The following is a 6,525-nucleotide window of genomic DNA, read 5'->3' on the forward strand; positions in this document are numbered from 1 at the left end:
ATTATAAAGTCGCCAAAAGTAGCCAAATCCCGTGTGCACCTGATACTAGGATTAAACCCAATAATGTAATTATTTTTTATTGTTATATAATAATTGATACAAAATAATTAAATATCTTCATTTTAGAAGTATTAACGAAAATATTCTTTCCTGTATTAAACTTTATTTTGCATTCAATATCACTACAAAATGTACGAGAGCTGAACTGAAAAGTCTATGGTTCTAGCGCATTGTTACATAAGAAACTTCTGCGTTTTGACTTTTCTGCGTTTTGGCAATACTCAGATTCCAAGGTTATCGGATTTAAAATATTTAAACAGTGTATTAAAAGTTAAAACGTACTTTATTTAGATATTTTAATTTTAATTTAAAATTAGATTAAAAGAATGCAATGGTGCTGATTTTCAGTACAATACAAAAAATAAATTCAAATAAGCTGAAATTTTCAATACCACACAGATAAAATCAGTACAAGTGTTTTTTCCTGTAACTGTAGTACCTGCCAATATTACGTTGAACACAGCTTACTGAAAAAATGAATAAATTTCACTACCTGATGATTAATCTGAAACAATTCTTACCTGGTTTCAACTTCTCCAGATTTCTCCCAGGAGGAGCATTAGAATCGGCAAGGGTGAGTAACATTCGAGAAGCCACTCTAATGTTCAGATAGGAATCAATTAATACCAGAGTTACGATAAGTCTTAGAACATCAGAGTTAAACATTCTGTATCACTATCGAGGTTCTAAATAACAATTTCTTGTTATTTCCTTTTTAAAATTGCAGAGGCGGATTCAAAGGATTACGTAAGTCGCAAACGTGAAAGACCCGGAGCTACAAGGAGTATCCAGTGATTAATTATTTTCTAAAAAATATCAAACATATCACGTGTCTTAAAATTGAGGTCTCCAAAAGTTTAGGCCATATTGGCCCACCGTACATAAATTGATCATTGCCTCTTACTCGGCCTTGTGACTTTGCATTAGCTGCATGTATTTAATTATACCGCTGGCCGATTGCTTTGAAATTCATTTGACTTTTTTTTTTTTTTTTTTTTTTTTTTTTTTTTTTTTTTCTGCTAAAATCAAATCAAGTCGACACTCAATTATGCATAGCTTTAAAGTTTAATCTGGCATGCTTACCTTTCATCTGTAAGAATGGATAATGTTTTATGTTTTTTTGCTAAGACGGTAAAAGAATTTCTCTAAATTCGTCCACCACGATTAATGCAATATACAAACCTTTTGAGTTATAAAACAACGAAAGTATTTTGCTTTCCATCATTGTAATAAGTGTCTCTCCCCTAGCAAAGATCTAATTTCCAATTCAGTAAGATAATGAAAGTATTATGCCGTTGGGTGGAAAAGTAAAATGGAACGGTTTATGATGTAATAATCAAGGACGAATACCAAGTTCAATGTATTAATAACAGGAATCGTTTTACGTCACAGGTATGAGGATATAAACTTTGTCAACAGATGGCGCCGTTTTTCTGAATATTTTGGCGGAAAATTCACAACCAAAAAAAAAGGAAAAAAAAACACTAAAATGACGTTGTTAGGTAGTATATCAATAAATCGGTGTTATTTTTCTGCAGTTTAACTCGACAGCTTAATAATACGTTATTTGGAAATTTATTAAGAAAATCGTATCATTTTTCTGCACTTTGCCTAGACAGCTTGATTATAATATTCAAGATGCATTGAAGTTCTTAATTTGTTTACAAATTTTGTGGTCTTCAGTATAACATAGATACTTAGAATTTTATGAATTCTGAAATAAAGACGTCACAATCAAACGCTTCGGGAAAGGAAATGTATAAAGGCATTTTGTTTCGATCTAGAAATGTTGGTTTCGTACTGCAAAAAGAAAATAAATGAAATTCATTAAACTTAATTAACCTAGTTGCTGTTATGAATTGTGTATCACAAATAAATTAGAATAATATAAAATTAGTATTTAGCGCTCCATTGGGACAGCGCATCTGCTAAGGAAGTTTGCAGCTTTTCGCTTAGCCTACGATAGTGTATATAAGCAGGGAGAGTATGCGAATACAGACTTCTGTAGTTAATATACGCAAAGCTTGCTTGCATACAATATTCAAAACTCAAATTGCTCATTATCAGAAACTAGAGATTTGTTATTATACACAATATAGTACATTCAACTAGACAGTTAATTAGCTACTGTGATTCATGCCTTGTTGCTGTTATGGCATATCTCATATATCTGACAATAACATCAGAACAAGTTCACGGATTTTATAGTAGCAATGAGCACAGAATTGCGTCGTCGTTGGCATGGACCTTGGGCACCTTATAAATGACCGAATGACTGCCCAGCTGCATATCAGCTCTGAAGAAGAACTCCCGGTGTAGGGATCCAAGGTTCTACCTCACCTCCCCTACCATCAAATTTTCGACTTACTGTATTTTAGGTATTCCATACGAAAAACACTAATGCATCTATAATTATCCAGATAGTCTCCGAAATTAGAACCCAGATAAATCGATGCTGCAGCCAACATCGCTAAACACTATTCTATCAGGAGCGGCATGATTATTTTGTTATACTGGTTGCTAAGATAATGTACTACAACGACGACTGTTTTGTATAAAGCAAATAGGAATAAAGCTTTCGTTTTTTTTTAACTGTTTATACCGGATATGTATGAACATTTTATTCGCATCTTATTAATAGTTATAATAGCGTAATATCAAATCTCCTTTTGGTTAAAGTTTTGTGCAAAGAAAGCATCGCAACACAAATTCAAAAATGACAAAAATATTCAAAGCTTTCGTTTCTCATTTAGGTTAACGTAAGCCTAATTAAATTAGAATATAACTATAATACTTTTATTTTCGGAAGTTATAATTTATTAATTACCTTAGTTATTAAGTCTACAGATGGTGTTTACATATTTTTAGAACGACTTTAGGGCCGTTTAATTAATATTTAAAATGTAAAGAGGACGTTTTTAAATTTTCTGTCTGATAGTCTTTCTGGACTATACGACTGCATTGTGATTTTCATGGCAGAAGGGCTTTTCAAAAAATTTCCAGGAATACTGACCTCTATTCCTCATTTTAGAGTCCATCACTACGCTCAGAAAGAACTCTTCTCGAAACTAAAGGCATAATAGTCCATAGGTGAAACATCAGGGAACTTCGCAGGAATATGTTGAGAAAGTATATATGCAATATCTACATCAATGTTCATTTTTCGAAGTATGGCTTGTTGCTTTGTCTTGATGAAATTTCACTCTTTAAAAGTCCTTAGGATAAAGAAAACGAACTTCTATGAAAGTCGGACGTAAAACTTTCTCTTGATAGAACGTTGATTAAATGTATGAGTACAAATTATTGTAAATTTTATGTAAACACTTCCATTTATTTGTTCCTGTTTATACCATATATTAATTTTTATGTAATAAGCTTTATTATATAACTGTTTGCATTTACTTGCACCTATCCAATTATTAATTTTGCATTATGCTCGTATTATTGCAATCTTATTGTACATTTTGCGTAATTTTGAATCTGCAGGCAGTTATAACATTTTGTGTGTTTAAATTGCTTTATTATTTTGTAATATTTCTCTATTTTATCTATGCAAACAGATGTTCCATTTGCGAAAATTGCCGAAGAAGAACCTATAAATTGCTGAAGTCTTACTGATGACAAAATGTTCTCACCAAATTTTTAACTGTCAAAGAGAAGTTGCAATACTTGGGGAGAAATCGCCTTCTTCGAAAGGATTTCAGATTTTCTGAAATCTTATAACTGAATTTTTATAGATTGTTCGAATTGCACCTTCCCTTTTGTCCCGTTTTAAGTATAATGCTTTCGCCGATTGAGGTCACAGTTGAAATTGAAAGGCTCGACTTAATTGTTTGCAGACTGAACTGTTGCTGAGTTTTCGACTTAGTGATTTTTATATTTGCTCTGTCAGTGATTTAGCAGTTCTACTGAATGTCTATAATTTTGAAATTATGGAATTCCCAAAGCGCTAATCATGTATTTTTAAGACAGAATCGTTTGTATTTGCGCCTGGTTTAAGAAAAAATATAGCATTACTTCTGGCTTCTGTTGGAAATTTTAGATGTTTCCTTTATTTTGTAAAACCTGTTATCGCTTGTAATTGCAATAAAGATCAACATTTCCTTTTCGTCCGGTTTGTTTACTTATAAAATCTTTACTAGTTGTTAATGCATAACAATACCTTTAACATGGAACTTTGAAACCCTTTTAAGTATTCCGTAGAAAGCAATAAACAAAATATGAAAGTATAAAATACATTTCCTATACCACAGCATATAATACTATGGTATATGAATAAAAAATTCCATCAACTTCTATTTGTACGCACGCATCATGTAAGTATTACTCGATATTTATGCAACACTCGAAAGATCACTCTTTAAGTTTCGCCTGATTAGCAAGTATTACATGCGTAATGTTCTTTTATTGTTAAGGGTATGAGACCATAATATTTACATGTGATGTTTCAAACGGCCCCCGCTTTAACATTCGAAACCACCATACATGAAGCAGTGTATTGTATGAACTGTATTCAATTGTTACCCAAAACTTAGACGGTTGAATAATTATAAGCGTAAATAATTGCTTTTATCGGCAAGTTATTCTTCAAGAAATATCTCATGTGATCGCGTAATAAATGCAATTCTTTGAAAAAAAAAAAGCTGAGTAAATTCCTTTTAATCAGATTCAGTAAAATCGTTATCAATGCAGAAGGAAAACACTTTTTGTTTGTTAAGTCTCGACACTGCGGCTATTCAACTGATCCAGATCTAATTGTAGCTCAAGGAGTGCAGAAAACCACGTGTAATTGCGCGTGACTGACCACTTTTTAATAAACGTGCAGAAAATGAAAAGAATGATAAAATGCAACCTTTGTTTTGTTAGCTTTCAGTATCTACCGCTTCATGTTTCCTCAGTAAAAGATAGAGAAATCATTAAATTTTCTTTTACCTGTACAAAACCATCTACCGCGGACTTATCTTTCAAACGGCTGGTTCTAGACCCGCACTTCTAGCACATCGGTGTGACGGACCTTCCGGCTAAAATTGCGCGCAAATAAATTTTATCAGTTTCAAAACTGTGAAGAATATGAAGCGAAAAGATGTACAAATATAACTTTACAACAGTTTCTTGTAAGCGAAAAATGTCAGTGACATAAAACATGAACACGTTTTTGGCAGTGAAGATGGTTATATATTATGTGTTTACTCTTTGATTTCTATCCGTACCATAAACAAGCCCATATAAAGATGGTTTTAAAGCATGAAATGAAACAACGACGGTCCAATTCAACTCAGTTTCAATAAATTTAATCCAGTGCCTTGCCACGTTGTGTGCTTACTCTGGCAATGTAGTTTCTTTAGATATAGAAGATTCTGCTGTAGGATTATGGAGCGATACATGACCGAAACACTTAAATTTATTCTTTCGAGGAGCCACGTAGAAAAGCAAGCATCAAATTCTTGTTTCCATTGGATGAGCTATAATAAATTAAAACAGGGGAAAGAAAATCGCCATTTCACGGATCAACTATACTCTTTCATCTATCAACTATATGTGCGTTTCAACATTTTTCATATATTTTTACTTTTTTCACATATTTTACGTTCTTGATAATCGAAATAATTGGATTTTTTTTCCTTCCTGTTGATTGCATCACCAGTATCCAAGCAGTAAAGTCGACGAACGCTGTTAATTCGACCTTGGCTCGATTCCAGGCGAACAGGCTCACTGCACGGACTTTTCCGTAGTTTTTCTCTATGTGTCAGCTAATGTGCCCTAGAAACTCCTTCGCGAAGGTATCCCTCCCCTCAAGCAGATAGTCTTCAAGTTCTTTACCATAATCAAATAAACCAAACCATACTTTCTGATGAATAGCCTGTCGTACATAGAGTAATCAAGACTGTCGTATATAGAGTAATCAAGCACTGCATTTCAGACTTCAGAAGCGCCACTTTATACAGAAATATTAGGAAAAAAAGGATAGAATTTTATGTTGAAAAAATATTTCTTTATGTGCACGCACTAGAATCGCAATTTATTAAGCAAAATACATAACTCACAAGATATGTAAATCTCGAAACAGTCTCAAGCCTCTATGATTTGATTTAACTATCCCTGTTGCTGCTAAAATTATGATTTACATTTCTGCCAAAGAAGACCTGTGTCATATTAAAGAAATATTTAACTTTTTCTGTTATTTTAAAATTTACATAAATTTGACATTAAATTCAATATTATGAAATTAATCAACTTCAAACACAGAAATTTGTGAACATAGAACATAGAAAAGTATAAATTTCTAACATCAGAAAAAGAAATTTTTTTATAATGACAAACATTTACTGATAGATTGTGGGATTTTACTATTAAATAAATAAAAATAATATGTATTGATATCAAATGCTAAAAGTCTTAACTGTTAAATAAAATTAGAACTCATCTCTAACAAAAAGAAAATACTTTTAAACATTTGGTTTCTCT

The 6,525-nt window shown here is 32.2% G+C and overlaps 1 long non-coding RNA gene across 1 annotated transcript in view; it reads left to right on the forward strand.

Moving 5' to 3' along the window:
- The window catches only part of LOC146996170 (uncharacterized), a 29,020-nt gene extending 24,851 nt beyond the window's left edge, over positions 1-4,169 (forward strand). Inside the window, exon 2 of the long non-coding RNA XR_015041866.1 lies at positions 3,621-4,169. This is a non-coding gene — a long non-coding RNA (uncharacterized LOC146996170). The remainder of the gene's footprint in view (positions 1-3,620) is intronic.
- Positions 4,170-6,525: the final 2,356 nt, after the last annotated feature.

This window comes from Stegodyphus dumicola, chromosome 7 (assembly GCF_044657685.1).
Source record: "Stegodyphus dumicola isolate Sdum_Otavi_A_Nest chromosome 7, ASM4465768v1".
NCBI classification, from domain to species: domain Eukaryota; kingdom Metazoa; phylum Arthropoda; class Arachnida; order Araneae; family Eresidae; genus Stegodyphus; species Stegodyphus dumicola.